General features: G+C 35.5%; 2 long non-coding RNA genes across 2 annotated transcripts; both read right to left on the bottom strand.

Moving 5' to 3' along the window:
• Positions 1–5,506: 5,506 nt before the first annotated feature.
• On the bottom strand, positions 5,507–7,589 carry LOC149492569 (uncharacterized). Its single transcript, XR_016318692.1, has 3 exons — positions 7,408–7,589; positions 7,193–7,277; positions 5,507–5,786 (listed from the first exon to the last, which is right to left on the bottom strand). It is a non-coding gene; the product is annotated as an uncharacterized LOC149492569 (long non-coding RNA).
• Positions 7,590–13,351: 5,762 nt separating this feature from the next.
• Positions 13,352–15,335, bottom strand: LOC149492568 (uncharacterized). Its single transcript, XR_016318715.1, has 3 exons — positions 15,138–15,335; positions 14,923–15,007; positions 13,352–13,516 (listed from the first exon to the last, which is right to left on the bottom strand). It is a non-coding gene; the product is annotated as an uncharacterized LOC149492568 (long non-coding RNA).
• Between the last annotated feature and the right edge of the window lie 3,017 nt (positions 15,336–18,352).

The following is an 18,352-nucleotide window of genomic DNA, read 5'->3' as shown; positions in this document are numbered from 1 at the left end:
CTAACTGTGCATAATTAATGCGCAAACTAAGATCAAATGAGGGCATTATAGACTTTCTTCAATTGCATCCTTCTCAAATTTTCCATTTCAAATAAAATTCTCTATATAAAAAGAACATCCTAAATTGAAATTTTCTCTAAATAAAAATAAAGACAATAGAGGGAATACATATTTAATTAGATATTTTATTTTAAATCAATTAGGAATCCTATAATTTTTATTATTTTGGTGAGTGCTCCTTTGAGTGGCAGAAATCATCTATTTTGAAGTCTATCGATGTTGATAGTGTTGAAAGCTAAAGACAAGTTGAGCTTTATCAATTGTAAATGCTTAAAACCAAACATTAATTCACCTTTACATAATAAATGGGTCAAAGTAGATTGTATGATGACTTCTTGGCTTTTGAATTCAATATCAAAAGAACTAGCCGATGCTTCTCTTTATGCAAATTGTGCAAAGGATATGTAGGATGAGTTAGCTCAAAGGTTCAGGGAATGTAATGGCCTACTGTTGTACCAAATCAAAAGGAAAATCAGTAGCTAATCCAGGGAAATTCATCTATATTGAAGTTAATACATAGTCTAATTAAGCTTATATGGCTTTTAGTTTGCATCATTTCTCTTCTTCTTGTTTTAGTATTAAGAGTACGATCAGTTTTTTTTTTTTTTTTTTTTTTTTTTTTCACATTAAGAGTATTTGAATAATAATGATATTTTGGCCAGAATATTTGATCTATTAAGTAAATTTTCAATACTTACAACTATTAAGTATGAACAAAAGTTAACTAAATTGTTGTTGGGTTGCAACGATAATTCGATGACTAATAAAAAAACTAGATAATATTATTGATTAGACACAATATGGATTTTCTGTAATGAGTATATTTATCAATATTTTTTATTTTATAATATAATGCGAAAAGTTTATATATATATCTTAATGTAAAATAAGATAGTATTTAGTTGGTACTTCTCTTACAGATATATTTTTGATACTTTTTACGACTAAATACTTTGATCGGTAATCCATTGATGACTTTTTTTTTACAAAGAGAAATTTAGCATCCATTGCCCACTTGTGAGAATAATATAATGTATATATCATAATGAAGATTTATGTAAACGTTGATCGAGCTTAATATTTGGATATTAAAAAACGCTATTACATTACATGTAAGAGAGTTGTCATTGATCCCTCACAAAAGTTTTACATTGGAGGCAAATAATTGATGTATTTTGAAATAGAATCTTTTTGGTTTGATCTCTCATTAGCATTTCAAGGGCACTAATATTAAGTAGTATAATCAAAATTTATTTTAATTATTACTAAAATCATGTAGAGTTTAAACTTTTTAATTACAAGCCAAATTTAGGTAATGTTCAATGGAATAATTTCCATGAAAGAATCACTTTTGGAATAATCTTTGAAGTACTAAACATTTTTTGTGTATTATCAAATATATCATATATGAGTAAAACATCTCACGTAGTCCTCTTGACCACATCTGCACCAATTTAGTACTATTAGCGAAGAACTACCTCTTGTCATTGGGCCTCTTAGTGAATTAAAAAAATGCTAATAATTTTTTTTTTTTTTTTTTTTTTTTTGTCTTCCTCGTATTCAGAATTAGAATAATTTTAATCATTTTATATCACTTAATCAAAGTATTAAAAATTATAAATAATTATTTTGGGTGTACGAAAATTTTAAATAATTTTAAAAGCTTAGTAATATTCAACTTGTATTTTTTTTTTGTATTTAAAAGAAAAAAAAAAGAAATTGGTGATGTTTCTTAGTTTTTGATAATTTTATTGGAGTGAGTTGAGTAAGAACTTATGCAAAATTCTTATTTTATATGCATATTGAGTTACTCATTTTTTTTGCATTTTCAACTACTAACAAAATATTTCTTTTATTTAATATGACAATTGATCATCATACTTATTATGCATATTGTGTATTTAAATATATATTATATTAATTAATTGAAATAAACTCAAATGTCCATTAAGATTTTTAAACAAAAAGAAAAAATATACTCCTCATCGTTCTCTAACACGTAAGATGTAAATGTATTTTATGTTCAATTTAGCTCGATTGAATGGATAAATGATTTCATTCAAACTGCTATTGATTATTATAAAGATTATCAAATAAGATATAGAATCCCATAGACTTATAACTGAAGAATATAGAGACGTGCCAAAACAAATTTTCATTGAAAATATTAGATGAATAAGATTTGACTTTATTGTAAGATCCCATAACAACTGTGAATAACTTCCAATTTTTCCAATTACATCCATTGTAGAATTTAATAATATAATATAAGAAAGGGGTACAAACTTTTGTATTGCCATACCCAACCATGTTGGAGTGCAAGGAAGACACAATATTATCATTCAATGAAGGCCTAGTAACATTGAAGTTGATACATAATCTAATTAAGCTTATTTGACTTTCAGTTTGTATCATTTTTCTTCTTGTTTTAGTATTAAAAGTATCATTGGCTTTTAGTTTTTTTCCATATTAAGAGTATTTGAATAATAATGATGTTTTAACTAGAGTATTTGAACTATTAACTTATTTTGTAATACTTAAAACTACTAAGTACGAATAAAAGTTAATTAAATTACTATTAGATTGCAACTATAATTCTATGACTAATAAAAACCTAGATGATATTAGTGAATTAGATGTGATATGTATTTCCTGTAAAGAGTATATTTATTATTATTTTTAATTTATTATTTAATGTGAAAAGTTTATATTATATATTTTTGCAAAACAAAATAATACCTAGTTGTGAAAAGTTTATGTATATATCATGCGACATGTGTGATGAACATTTTGAATTTTTTCCTTTGTTGGGAAATAATAGTTTGTTCGATGAGTTAAATAAGCTTGATCTCTGTGTGTGTGTGTTTTCTTTACATTTATAATTTTTCTTCAATTTTCTTTTTTTTTTCTTTAATTGATATATTTTGGTATTTATTATCATAATTTTGTTATTTTTGTATATAAATTACCCTCGCACTTCAATTTTACATATCATATAAACTAATAATTATGTGTTATTTCTGTTTATATATGAAAATTTTGAATGGTAAAATGAAGAGGAGATAGAAGAAAGTTGTGAGAGCAAAAATAAAGGAAAAGTACAATAAAGTTGCAAGTGCATTCATAAAAATCTCAAACAAATAGACAACTCTTTTTTAGAGAAAAGAGGCGACGCTACATTTCTCTAAGAGGAACTTCAAGAGTCGCTTCATTAAATGAGAGTGACTTTTTAGTATCCCAGTCTTCTATATGTAGTTTCTTCCCCTTCTCATTTTATTTACTTGCTTATTTCCAGTCTTCAGAGCGTCTCTCTTCAAAACTATTTTCTTTCTCTCTCTAGCTTTCTTCATTTCAGTAAGTTCTGTAACTTTGCTCATTTCTTATATACTTCTTTCTAGATCATGGGCTCGTCTAGTGATGAGGATGTTCGGGTTTTGGATGATCAGTCTGAGGTTTCTTCCTCTAGTCGTGTGGATGAGAATGTTGAAGTTACTGAGTCTAGGGTTGGCGAAGTGAAGTGCAGGAAAGAGAATATCATGATTGCTTATGCCCCTTCTGATATTGATGAAGGCGAACTCCTAGATATATGTTCTATGTACAATGTTACCCCAGAATATAAATTAGTTCGCCCTTTGGAGTTGAAATGCCCCGAATTTTTATTTTCAAAATTTTTGAATTTTTATTAAATCAAAAATCAGAAATTTTGACTATTTGGGCTGCAAATACCTTTTAGTTCTGATTCGAGCCCAAGTTTACGGAGTTGGCCTCAAGCCCAAAACATATTATCGAAGTTACGAGTTGAGAATCTTTCGAAAGTTCGAGAGTAAATATGGAGCTCTAGCTATTAATTTATTATAAATATGTATACATGTGTGTATGTAAGTGATTACTACGTAAATTAATAAAATAAAAAAAATACAAAAAATATAACCTAACTAAAATAACAAAATTAAACCAAATCGGATCTGTAAACCATGCGAAAACCTCGTAAACCAAGCAAAATAGAGCCAAATCATTGAATTAGACCAAATCGGTTTGAATCGAATCGGAATGGTCTAGAAGCCCTAAGATTTTTCCTTTCTTTTCCTTTTCCTTTTCTTCTCCTTCTTCGTTCCAGGGAGCAGCAGCCCCTTCTCCCCTCTCCCTCCACGCTCTCCGACCAACGCGCAACCAGGGTGGGTGGCGATCGCCTCCTAAAGCCTCAACGACCACGATTCCGGCCTCCCTTCATGCGGAAAGAGTCCCAAACGGCGCGAAACAGGAGGGTCACCCCCGACAACTCCCAATCTTGGATTTTCATTGATTAAGCTCGATTCAAGCAGTTGATGGCCTCAAGGTGAGCTTCGATTGATTCCTCCATCTTGTGTGAACAATTTCCATCTAAGAAACGACGGTTTTGGTGGAAGGAATTGAAAACACCATGGTCTGCGGCGAGGAGAGGACTATCGGGTTCGATCCGGCCAATTAGGGGGACTAATCTCGCCCAACTGACGCCAAAATCGGACTCCTGACGAAAAATTGAGTCGAACGGTATAATCGTGATAAATTTCTGGGAAAGGCCGATTTTCCGGCCATCGTGCATGGTGGCAACGGCGGCGGTCCGGTGACCGGCCGGCGACACTCCGACGAGGTTCCAAAAAGTCAGAATGATCTCCTCTTCATTGGGATTGTGGAATTGTAGTCCGATTTTCAACCGGTACGCCCTAAGATCTATTCTCCCATTTTCAGTAAAAGTTCCAAATTTAAAATTTATAGTTGAATAAATTGAATTCTAACAAATAATTAGTTAGATATAATTCTTGTTAAGAATTAGTTAGGTCATATTATTAGAAGCAGTTAATTTTGAATAATGCTAATTACATTTCATGAATATTAGCTATAATTAGAAGATTTGTTATTGAAATAGGAATTCTTAGCTAATGTTTATGTTGGTTAAATTGACTGCCCGATGAATGGTCTGTGTGAATTGAGTAATCGAATTGATTGATGAACAAGGTTATGGCGGGTGGGATGAGTTGTTGTGAGTTGCTCGACGGATGGGCTGTGTGTATTGATTGATAAATAAATAATATTATTGTGATATTCAAACAGGTAAATAGTCATATTTCTAAGGGAGGTTCTGTAACACCCGCCGCCCGATCCCGAAAGACCCGACGGTGGATGCCCCGTTCGGTGCCGGAGGCACCGTCCTAACCTACATATAAATCAAACAATCATATTATGAATTAGAAGTGACTTAGTATTCACAAGTTTAGCAAGTAATAGTATTCTGTTTTGAAAATGATTTGGGAGAATCCTACAAAAAAACTGCAAGAGTTTCCCCTAAAAATAGAAGTTGCCAAACATATGAATACAAAGCACTCCCAAATTCAAACTCCAAACCCCATCAAACTCCAATAACAACACAATAGCACTTCTATAATTTCATAACTCCATAGTTCCTCAATAACATTATAATATTCATCACTTCAATACATTCATTTAAATATATCAACTTCTAATGTTCTAACCATTAAATAAATCCAAGTTTATCTCCCAATATATATACACCAAAATAATTTACAATAACATGCTTAAGTTATAAATGAAATAATACAGTCTCCAAAAATGTAATACTTATACATGCCATAATTTTTAGTTACATAAAATACTAATCAACTACCAAACGATCTCTTCAACTCTGATGCTACTCTTCAGGTCTTTAAGCAGCAAGCACAATCTCCAACCTGCGCGTGATAAAATCAACGCGCTAAGTATAAAACTCAGTGGTGCTCATAAAACACAACAAACCAATGTTGTGATGACAACATACTTAAAAACAATCATTTATATACATAAATGATTAAATTTGAACATGCAGTACATATGCACACCAACACATCATGCTTTAGAAATTCATTTGATATCATAAATAAGTTGTGGTAAATTAAGAGTTATTAACATAATGTGATCTCATTTATTTCACTTCCTTAAAAATATTGTATAAGGGCTCATATACACTTAGGAGAAAAAGAAGCAGATAAGTTTTCATAGCTTATTCATAATGGCCTTAGGTCGCCAACCTTTTCATAACATATAGAGCGCGTCCGCCCTAACATAAGACACCCACGTGCCTAGCATATGATCATAGCTTCTTATCATAATGGCATCAAATGACGAGCATTCTCATCATACATAATAAAATCAAATCATGCATCAAATCCACACCAAGTATATTAGAGCCCAAAAACATTTCTCATAAAATTCATTTTCTTTAGTCTTCTCATAATAAAAACTTAATTTAAACTTAAGTAATTCATAAAAATTCTCATACTTAAACAAAATGACTTAACATAGAAAAATTTTCAGCATAAAAATAACATGGACCTTTGCTGTGTTTTTAAAACATAACCGGAGATATGGGTCTCCAAATTAAATGAAATTAGAGTCATTAGAAAGATAAGACAAAATTCTACAAATGTTATGAAGGGATCACAGCCCAGATCAATATGGAAGATAACAAAAGAAAGCTAGGAACACAAACTGACAGACCAGACCTGATTCAGCAAAACCAAGTCCATTGTTTCTTGAATTCCTACTAAACCCCACACTCAAATTAAACCAATCCAGAACGAGAGAATTCTCAAGACACAGGGAAACAACTTTTATGAAGAACTCAGAACCGAATCTTGTCATTATAGTGGTCAAAATGGGCACTCAATTCAGTGATGCATGTGGCCCGACACAAACAGAGTCAGTTTGGGTGTTTTAGCCATACGTTGAGTTATATATCTCCAAATTGGACACAAGAGGATGGGTTGGAAAGCTAAGAGATAGACCTACAACTTTTATGAAGGACTCAGACACAAAAGGAAACTAGAAAGGACTGAAAAATGGTCCTAAATCTCACTCAAAATCACGTTTTTCCCAAATTCAGTTTACTTTAGCCATGAAAGGAACATGAACCACAAAGATACAAGGTAGAAATGTCTACCACAACATAAATACTCATCAAACATCATCCAAGAGCATGTAATGGCAACCAAAATTCAACAAACCAATCATTTCATACAAAATCTCAAAATATACACATAATAGCATAAAGGCACAAAATCAAAATTTGAGTAAGGTAAGTGTGTTTATGAACACTAACCTTCAAAACAAGCTTTAACAAGCTTTAATCAAAGCTTCTCAAGCTTTGGTCTTGCCTTTATCCTTATTAGAAGGCTCTCCACCCTCTACATGGAAGAAACTCAAAATCAAACAAAGAAAACAAAGAAAAGAAGTAATTGGAGCATGATTAAGCATGTATATGCTAAAAGACAACTCTAAATCCAAAAATAATTCACTTCTCATAAAATTACTTACTTGACCCAAGTAGGAAAATCACCAAATTGCTTGAAATTAGTCACCAAATATTACTTCTCTAGCTTCACTCTCTAAGATTTATGCCTTAAATCAAGTTGGATGGGTGTTTACTAAGTAGGAATTGAAGAAAATGAAGAAGAAGAAGAAGAAGAAGAAGAAGAAGGAGAAGAAGGAAACGTGTATGGAGAAGAAGAAGGCAAAAGTTGGTGCTCAATAATTGATAGTTGCTTTATTAAAGCAACTAAGGGGGTATTTTGGTCTTTTCTCCAAATTGGAGGGTATTTTGGTCTTCTCTCCAAATATTCTCCAATTAAATTCCTTCAAAATATTATTTATCTCCACAAAAGTCTCTAATTTATTCCATAAAAATAATTCCTCAATTTTCCTCCATAAAAAAAAATAATTGCTCAAATTTCCTTACTTAATATAACACCATAATTCACTATTCACTAAGTATCTAAATTCTCCAAAAATATTCCTTACTTACTTTCTACCCATAAAAACCGTGCATACATGCTCCAAAAATGTTAAATAAAATATAAACATAAATAGAAATTTTTCGAACAAAAAATAATACCAACTTCCGGACTGGTGGTACTATTCATAGACCGGTAAAATACTATTAAAACACAGAAAAAAATGGGGCGTTACAGTTCTCCCCCCCTTAAAGAATTTCGTCCTCGAAATTCACCTGAATTAAACAACTGAGGATGTTGTTGTCTCATAATCTCTTCACTTTCCCAGGTAGCTTCTTCGGTCTTATGGTTTCTCCAAAGAACCTTTACCAATGGAATTCTCTTATTCCTTAGTTCCTTAATTTCCCTAGCAAGTATCCTCACTGACTCTTCCTCATAAGTTAAATCTGGCTCTATAGTCACAGATTCCACTGATATTACATGTGATGGGTCGGACCGATACCTCCTCAACATAGATACGTGGAAAACATTATGTATCCTATCCAGGTCTGGTGGTAAAGCTAGTCTATAGGCTAATGGACCCACACGCTCAATGATCTCATATGGACCAATGAACCTAGGACTAAGCTTACCCTTTCTTCCAAATCGCAATATCTTTTTCCACGGAGATACCTTAAGGAAAACCTTATCTCCCACTGCATACTCTATATCCTTCCTCTTCAAATCCGCATAAGATTTCTGACGATCTGAAGCTGCTTTCAATCTATCTCTGATAATTCTAACCTTTTCCTCTGTATCCCGAATCAAATCTGGACCTACCATCTTGCCCTCACTCAATTCTGACCAACACAGTGGAGTCCTACATCTCCTACCATATAGTGCTTCAAAAGGGGCCATCTGAATACTCGACTGATAACTGTTATTGTAGGCAAATTCTACAAGTCGAATGTACTTCTCCTAACTGCCCTCAAACTCAATAGCACAAGCTCTCAACATATCCTCCAAAATCTGAATAACCCGCTCTGACTGACCATCTGTCTAAGGATGAAAAGCTGTGCTGAAATTCAGCTTAGTACCCAGGGCCTCTTGTAGCTTCTTCCAAAATCTAGAAGTAAATCTCGGATCTCTATCTGAAATGATGGAAGAAGGAACCCCATGTAATCTCACTATCTCATCTATATACAGCTCTGCATATTGCTCCATGGTGAAGTCGGTCCTAACAGGAAGAAAGTGTGCTGACTTAGTTAATCTGTCAACTATTACCCATACAGCATCTTTCTTTTTAGGAGTTAAAGGCAATCCAGTCACAAAATCCATAGTAATCTTATCCCATTTCCACTCTGGAATAAAAGTAGGGTGTAACAAACCAGAAGGAAACTGATGCTCTGCTTTCACTTGCTGGCACGTCAAACACCTCGACACATAATCTGTGATATCCCTCTTCATCGCCGGCCACCAATACTGTGATTTCAAATCCTGATACATCTTATTACTGCCAGGATGCATAGCATAGGGACTACTATGAGCTTCCTTTAAGATACTCTTCCTCAGCTCTGAAATTTTAGGCACACAAATCCGATCCCCAAAGTACAAGCAGTCATCATCTTTAATCATAAATCTCTTTTTCCTTCCATCTCTGACTAGGTCTTTCCATAAGGCAATTGTCTCATCATCCTTCTGTGCATCTCGAATCTGCTGAAGTAGACTAGGTCTAATCATAAGCTCTGCCACGAGTGCACCATTACTAGCTACAGATAATCGAGTATTCATAGCACGTAAAGAAACCAAGGACTTCCTACTAAGTGCATCTGCTACCACATTAGCTTTACCCGGATGGTAATCAATGGTGAAGTCATAGTCTTTAAGTAGCTCTAACCATCTGCGCTGTCTCAGATTAAGCTCCTTTTGAGTAAGCAGATACTTGAGACTCTTATGATCCGTATACAGATGACATTTCTCACCATACAAGTAATGCCTCCAAATCTTCAAAGTGAAGACTGTAGCTGCTAACTCCAAATCATGAGTAGGGTAGTCCTTCTCGTGTGGTTTAAGCTGTCTAGAAGCATAAGCAACTACCTTACCCTCCTGCATAAGCACACAACCCAATCCATTATGTGAAGCATCACTATACACATCATACGGTCTACCCGAAACTGGCTGTGTCAACACTGGAGCCTCAGTAAGCATCGTCTTTAGCTTCTCAAAACTATTCTGACATTTATCATTCCACTCGAATCTGACATCTTTTTGAAGAAGCCTAGTCAAAGGAGCCGCAATGAGAGAAAATCCCTTGACAAATCTTCTATAATAACCAGCCAATCCTAAGAAACTCCGAATCTCTGTCACATTCTTAGGTGGTTTCCATTCAAGCACTGCCTCTATCTTCTTCGGGTCAACTCTAATACCCTCAGCAGAAATAATATGACCCAAGAAAGCAATCTCAGACAACCAGAATTCACACTTACTCAACTTAGCATACAACTGTCTCTTTCTCAATATCTGAAGTACAATTCTCAAATGGTGATCATGATCCTCTCTAGTCCGAGAATATACCAAGATGTCATCAATGAACACAACCACAAACTGATCTAAGTAAGGATGAAAGATCCGGTTCATCAAATCCATGAACACTGCAGGAGCATTAGTCAAACCAAACGGCATTACCAAGAACTCATAGTGACCGTAGCGTGTCCTGAAAGCAGTCTTAGGTACATCTGATGCCTTCACCCTTAGCTGATGATAACCTGATCTCAGATCTATCTTCGAGAATACACTAGCTCCTCTCAACTGATCAAACAAATCATCTATCCGAGGCAATGGATACCGATTCTTCACAGTAACTTTGTTAAGTTGTCTGTAATCAATACACAATCTAAGTGATCCATCCTTCTTCTTTACAAACAATACTGGAGCACCCCACGGAGATACACTAGGACGAATAAACCCCTTATCAAGCAATTCCTGAATCTGTATCTTCAACTCTTTCAACTCAGCAGGCGCCATCCGATATGGAGCAATGGATATCGGTGCAGTACCAGGCATAACCTCAATACCAAATTCAACCTCTCTCTCAGGAGGTAAACCAGGCAACTCCTCTGGAAACACATCCGGAAAATCATATACTGTGGGTATATCATGGACACTAGGAGATTCTGACTCTGGAGCAAGTACACAGGTTAAATAGGCCTCACAACCATGCTGGATCAATCTTCTAGCAGTAGAAGCAGAAATAACATTAGAGAGGTAATCCGACCTCTCACCCACAACTACAATCTCCTCACCAGATGAAGTCTGGAGTGTAATCCTCTTAAGTCTACAATCAACCATAACTCCATGTCTAGATAACCAATCCATACCCAAGATCACATCAAACTCCCGGAAAGGCAACTCTATTAGATCTCCCAGAAACACATGGCCATAGATTACCAATGGACAATCTGTATACATCCGATTAACTATGACACTATGACCTAAGGGATTAGTAACCTCAATACTATGCTCTAACATATCAGCATGCATATTACCCAATCTACCCACATGTATGCCTAAATATGAATGAGTAGAGCTAGGATCAATCAAAGCATATACAGAAATATCAAAGAGAGAGAATGTACCAATGATAACGTCTGGGGCATCTTGCTCCTCCCTAGTCCGGATAGCATACGCTCTGGCAGGTGCTCTGGACTCAAGTTTTTCCACTGTCTCTGAAACTGGCCTCTGACTCCCAGTACCTCCTGTATCACCACGGCCTCTGCCCCTGCCTCTCGAAACATAAGGAGCTGACCTCCCTACCTGAGGAGCTGCACTAGCCAAAGTCATAGGGCAGTCTCGAAGCAAATGCTCTGTAGACCCACATCGAAAGCATGCCCCAGAAAATCTCCTACAAACCCCGAGATGCTTCTTTCCACACTGAGGACATGGCGGAATATCAATCCATGTAGCACCTCCACCACTAGCAACAGATGTGGTCTGTGGAGCTACTCTGCCATGAGTACCCTGTCCATGTCTCTGAATAGGTCTAGACTAGGTCTGTGATGGACCCCTGTGCCTCTTACTACTAGACTGAGCCCCAGAAGTCTATCCAGATACCATACCCTGAACCCTCTTTTGTTGACCCTGCTGACTCCGTTGCCTCCTAACCTGCTGCTCATTCCTCACTTCCTCAAGCTCTAAAGCTGGCTTCACTAGGGAAGACAATGATGTATGAGGATGAGCAACCAAATGCATGCGATATTCACGTGCAAGCCTTTCCTGAAGTGCTTGCATCTATCAGACTCAGTAGGAATCATCTCCGTAGCATACCTGCTCAATCGGATGAACTCTCTCTCATATTCAGCCACAGACATTCTGCCCTGTTTTAATGCTAAAAACTCTGCTTTACGTTGGTCAATGTAAAGCTCCCCAATATATTTCTGTCTGAACTCAAAAAGAAAGAAGTCACAAGTCCTTTGCTCAGCACTAACTGTCCGTGATACAATATCCCACCACTGGTAAGCTTCCTCTCTCAATAAGGAAGTCGCACAAACCAAACTGTCTACAGGTGAGCACTGCATCTGCTCCAATATCCTCTCCACAGACTGGAGCCAATACTCTGCTGCAGAAGCCACATCATCCCTTCTACCCATAAACTCAACAGCTCCATATTTCCTCAGTTTCTCAATAGGGGGACGAACTGGAACAGGGGCTGGAGCAACTGGAGCCTGGGGAACAGCTCCTGCTGCCTGCCTCAAAGCAGCAACTAACTGCTGAACAAATGTATCCTGATTAGGCCCAGCAGGACCTGCAGCAGCTTGCCCCACCCTCGAGGCGTGCTCTGCATCAGAACCCACAGCACCACTAGCGACATCTCCAACAGGAATACCACCACTAGGAGGGACATAACTATCCACCTCTTCATCTGACAGATGTTGAGACATCACTCAACTCCTACAAAGACCAAAAGGTTCGCATCAGAGAGAAGTTCCAAACCAAATCAATATGGCATGTATTTAACTTAAATTACTCATACTCTCACTTCAAAATAGATAAATGCCTATATATGCATATAGTCCTAGAACCACCTAAACCTATGCTCTGATATCACTAAATGTAACACCCGCCGCCCGATCCCGAAAGACCCGACTGTGGATGCCCCATTCGGTGCCGGAGGCACCGTCCTAACCTACATATAAATCAAACAATCATATTATGAATTAGAAGTGACTTAGTATTCACAAGTTTAGCAATTAATAGTATTCTGTTTTGAAAATGATTTGGGAGAATCCAACAAAAAAACTGCAAGAGTTTCCCCTAAAAATAGAAGTTGCCAAACATATGAATACAAAGCACTCCCAAATTCAAACTCCAAACCCCATCAAACTCCAATAACAACACAATAGCACTTCTATAATTTCATAACTCCATAGTTCCTCAATAACATTATAATATTCATCACTTCAATACATTCATTTAAATATATCAACTTCTAATGTTCTAACCATTAAATAAATCCAAGTTTATCTCCCAATATATATACACCAAAATAATTTACAATAACATGCTTAAGTTATAAATGAAATAATACAGTCTCCAAAAATGTAATACTTATACATGCCATAATTTTTAGTTACATAAAATATTAATCAACTACCAAAAGATCTCTTCAACTCTGATGCTACTCTTCAGGTCTTTAAGCAGCAAGCACAATCTCCAACCTGCGCTTGATAAAATCAACGCGCTGAGTATAAAACTCAGTGGTGCTCATAAAACACAACAAACCAATGTTGTGATGACAACATACTTAAAAACAATCATTTATATACATAAATGATTAAATTTGAACATGCAGTACATATGCACACCAACACATCATGCTTTAGAAATTCATTTGATATCATAAATAAGTTGTGGTAAATTAAGAGTTATTAACATAATGTGATCTCATTTATTTCACTTCCTTAAAAATATTGTATAAGGGCTCACATACACTTAGGAGAAAAAGAAGCAGATAAGTTTTCATAGCTTATTCATAATGGCCTTAGGTCGCCAACCTTTTCATAACATATAGAGCGCGTCCGCCCTAACATAAGACACCCACGTGCCTAGCATATGATCATAGCTTCTTATCATAATGGCATCAAATGCCGAGCATGCTCATCATACATAATAAAATCAAATCATGCATCAAATCCACACCAAGTATATTAGAGCCCAAAAACATTTCTCATAAAATTCATTTTCTTTAGTCTTCTCATAATAAAAACTTAATTTAAACTTAAGTAATTCATAAAAATTCTCATACTTAAACAAAATGACTTAACATAGAAAAATTTTCAGCATAAAAATAACATGGACCTTTGCTGTGTTTTTAAAACATAACCGGAGCTATGGGTCTCCAAATTAAATGAAATTAGAGTCATTAGAAAGATAAGACAAAATTCTACAAATGTTATGAAGGGATCACAGCCCAGATCAATATGGAAGATAACAAAACAAAGCTAGGAACACAGACTGACAGACCAGACCTGATTCAGCAGAACCAAGTCCATTGTTTCTTGAATTCCTACTAAACCCCACACTCAAATTAAACCAATCTAGAACGCGAGAATTCTCAAGACATAGGGAAACAACTTTTATGAAGAACTCAGAACCGAATCTTGTCATTATAGTGGTCAAAATGGGCACTCAATTCAGTGATGCATGTGGCCCGACGCAAACAGAGTCAGTTTGGGTGTTTTAGCCATAAGTTGAGTTATATATCTCCAAATTGGACACAAGAGGATGGGTTGGAAAGCTAAGAGATAGACCTACAACTTTTATGAAGGACTCAGACACAAATGGAAACTAGAAAGGACCACAAAATGGTCCTAAATCTCACTCAAAATCACGTTTTTCCCAAATTCAGTTTACTTTAGCCATGAAAGGAACATGAACCACAAAGATACAAGGTAGAAATGTCTACCACAACATAAATACTCATCATACATCATCCAAGAGCATGTAATGGCAACCAAAATTCAACAAACCAATCATTTCATATAAAATATCAAAATATACACATAATAGCATAAAGGCACAAAATCAAAATTTGAGTAAGGTAAGTGTGTTTATGAACACTAACCTTCAAAACAAGCTTTAACAAGCTTTAATCAAAGCTTCTCAAGCTTTGGTCTTGCCTTTATCCTTATTAGAAGGCTCTCCACCCTCTACATGGAAGAAACTCAAAATCAAACAAAGAAAACAAAGAAAAGAAGTAATTGGAGCATGATTAAGCATGTATATGCTAAAAGACAACTCTAAATCCAAAAATAATTCACTTATCATAAAATCACTTACTTGACCCAAGTAGGAAAATCACCAAATTCCTTGAAATTAGTCACCAAATATTACTTCTCTAGCTTCACTCTCTAAGATTTATGCCTTAAATCAAGTTGGATGGGTGTTTACTAAGTAGGAATTGAAGAAAATGAAGAAGAAGAAGAAGAAGAAGAAGAAGAAGAAGAAGAAGAAGGAGAAGAAGGAAACGTGTATGGAGAAGAAGAAGGCAAAAGTTGGTGCTCAATAATTGATAGTTGCTTTATTAAAGCAACTAAGGGGGTATTTTGGTCTTTTCTCCAAATTGGAGGGTATTTTGGTCTTCTCTCCAAATATTCTCCAATTAAATTCCTTCAAAATATTATTTATCTCCACAAAAGTCTCTAATTTATTCCATAAAAATAATTCCTCAATTTTCCTCCATAAAAAAAAAACAATTGCTCAAATTTCCTTACTTAATATAACACCATAATTCACTATTCACTAAGTATCTAAATTCTCCAAAAATATTCCTTACTTACTTTCTACCCATAAAAACCATGCATACATGCTCCAAAAATGTTAAATAAAATATAAAACATAAACAGAAATTTTTCGGACCAAAAATAATACCAACTTCCGGACCGGTGGTACTATTCACAGACCGGTAAACTACTATTAAAACACAGGAAAAAAAATGGGGCGTTACAGGTTCTGCCAAAATTTCGATAAAACCTAGACTAATTTTAATTAATAACATAATAAATAAGCTTATTTAGATAAATTCTATAATTTGATACATAACAAATAAAGTGCTCTAATTATTTATTTATTATCATTATTATTCATTTAATTATTCCATTATTTATTTATTTTCATTATTATTGTTTATTATTATTATTTATTATTATTACTGTTGTTTATTGTTAATACTATTTATTTATTTATTTGCATTACGATGTTTAATTGATTAATATGCTTGCATTTAATTGCAATACTTGATTAATTGTGTTGTGATAATGCTATGCCTTATATGTGTGGAGTTGGAATGAAGTGGGTCACCATGGGTTTGTGAGGACGGTCAATAAAGCATGGATCCTGATTGTGATGAAATTATGAAATTGGACCGTCGACTGGGAAAATGGGAGATCGGCGCCCCCATGTGCACCTGATACTATGGAATATATAGAAACCACAGGGTGGCCTCCTGTCGTGTGCACTTGATAATCTAGATGTCATGGAAGCCCACAAGGTGGTCTCCTGTTGTGTGCGCCTGATGATCTAGATTTGATGGAGACCACCGGGTTGCCTCCTGTTGGTATGGAAAAGAAAAGAGAGAATGTAAAAATAATGAGAGGACTGGTCATGTGAGGATTAGACCGGTCGACGAGGTATGGGGGATTGGCTCCCCGGGTGCACACGTTTGAGAGGATGGGCCATGTGAGAGTATGGCTCGTCGGGAGTTTAGGTGACGCCACTGACTAATTTTCACGTGATGTGATTATGTGAAGATGTTAATAATTGCGAGTGCGGTTGTTGTGCCATTTGTGTGAATGCCCGCGTGATCATATAACTAGTCGGATGACTAGATTTAATTATTTACACATTCGTGTGAATGCATGTTTTGCGCAATAATTATTATTCATTAATAAACTCACATTTCTTTTGTTTAATCTTTCAGGAAGTAGCTTTTCCTAAATCCCACTAAAGCTCTGCTTCTTTCACTGTTAGAAAAGAATTCTCTAATTTTAGTATTAATTCATTAAATAGATAAATGTACGAAAACTTATCTGTATATATTTGTTAGTGAACTCAGCAGTTGTAGGATTTGTATACCTTTAGTCATGTATTAACATAGACGAAATAATTCTGTGGGCCCATATTAGCAATGTGATGTATTGTAAATTGGGCCCGAACTATGTAATGTTATAGATGATAAATTTGGGTCGAGATATAATAAAATCTTGAAGTTTATTTTTCCTAGTAATATGGGCTGAATGTTTGAAATTTATATTGAGATAGTAGATTTTAGTGTTTCAGGCTTACTACGGGCCTCGGGGCCTTAAGCTTACCTGGGCCCTAGTGCCGGTCTGGCCCATGAAAACGGGTCATGATAGGAGTATATGAGGGTAAACGAGCCTCTGGATAGTGACTCGATTATGTTATATAAAGAGGAATTTTTTTCTTGAGTTCGGTTACCTTTGTCCAAGCCTTTAAAATCTTTCTTTAATGAGTATCAGATCACTATCAATCAACTTCATCCCAACGGCTTTTATGCGCTATAGTAGAACTAGCTCGCTGAGACAGGATCATCCTTACAGCTCAAGGGGAACGGGGGTACAGGATTTTTATCACTTGTATGATTGCATTAATGAGGACCACTAGTTTCTCCAGGCGAAGAATAATTGCAATATTTTCAAAAAACAATCTAAAATCTCTTCTTTGAAGAATTGGAAGTAGAAGTACTTTATCATGCAGTATCCTGGGGGGTTCAAAGTGCCAAACCAGTGGTCAAATGATCCTACTAGTCACCTCCCTACTGCGCCTACTCCCAAAGATTGGAAACGTGTAGAGCTTATTAAGGCTAGGGGACTAAGATCAATGGATCTCAAATGAGTAATAGCTGAAGGATATCTAGTAAACTCACATAGCAAACCCATGAGACCGAACTCATCTCCGTCTAGTAGGTCTGTGCATATTGGGTAATCATCGTTCAATTTTACTGACACTTTTATTTTTTTCTCTCTTTTTTTCTTTTGTTTAAGGATGGCCCCTAAAAATTTTAAGATGTTTAAGATAGCTAAGGCAATGAAGAAATAAGTCGAAGGAGAGAGTTTGTCTAAGAAGACACCCTTAGTGATTCTTGAACCCCCCCCCCCAATATCTACTGCTACTCCTTACTCAAAGCTTATCCAGGCTAATCATTTCAACACAACTCCCCTTAGTCCAACCATTGGGCAAAATCGAAATAGACCTCATGAGGTTCCAGTTCCTGTACCTCCTCCTCCTCCTCCTAGCGTCGGAGAGGTTCCCGATGTTCATGCTTATTTTTAGATGAAGTATGGACCAAGTGTAAGTCTTCAAAATGATCAACCTATTTGTGAGATATCTAGGTACCGCCTTTTCCTACAAATTAGAATTATTACAAGTGTTTGGATGATTTAGGAGTAAAGGATGTTACCAATCAGTGCTCTTCCAGGTATTGCCCCCTTCTTTTTTTTTTACTTCGCCCTTTGCCCTGTTTTCTTTGTGTATCA

This window comes from Jatropha curcas, chromosome 11 (genome assembly GCF_041381405.1).
Source record: "Jatropha curcas cultivar XTBG-Jc1 chromosome 11, XTBG_Jcur_1.0, whole genome shotgun sequence".
In the NCBI taxonomy this organism is placed as follows: Eukaryota; Viridiplantae; Streptophyta; class Magnoliopsida; order Malpighiales; family Euphorbiaceae; genus Jatropha; species Jatropha curcas.
Note: the sequence above shows the minus strand (reverse complement) of the source record. Positions and strands in the feature narration are given on the sequence as shown.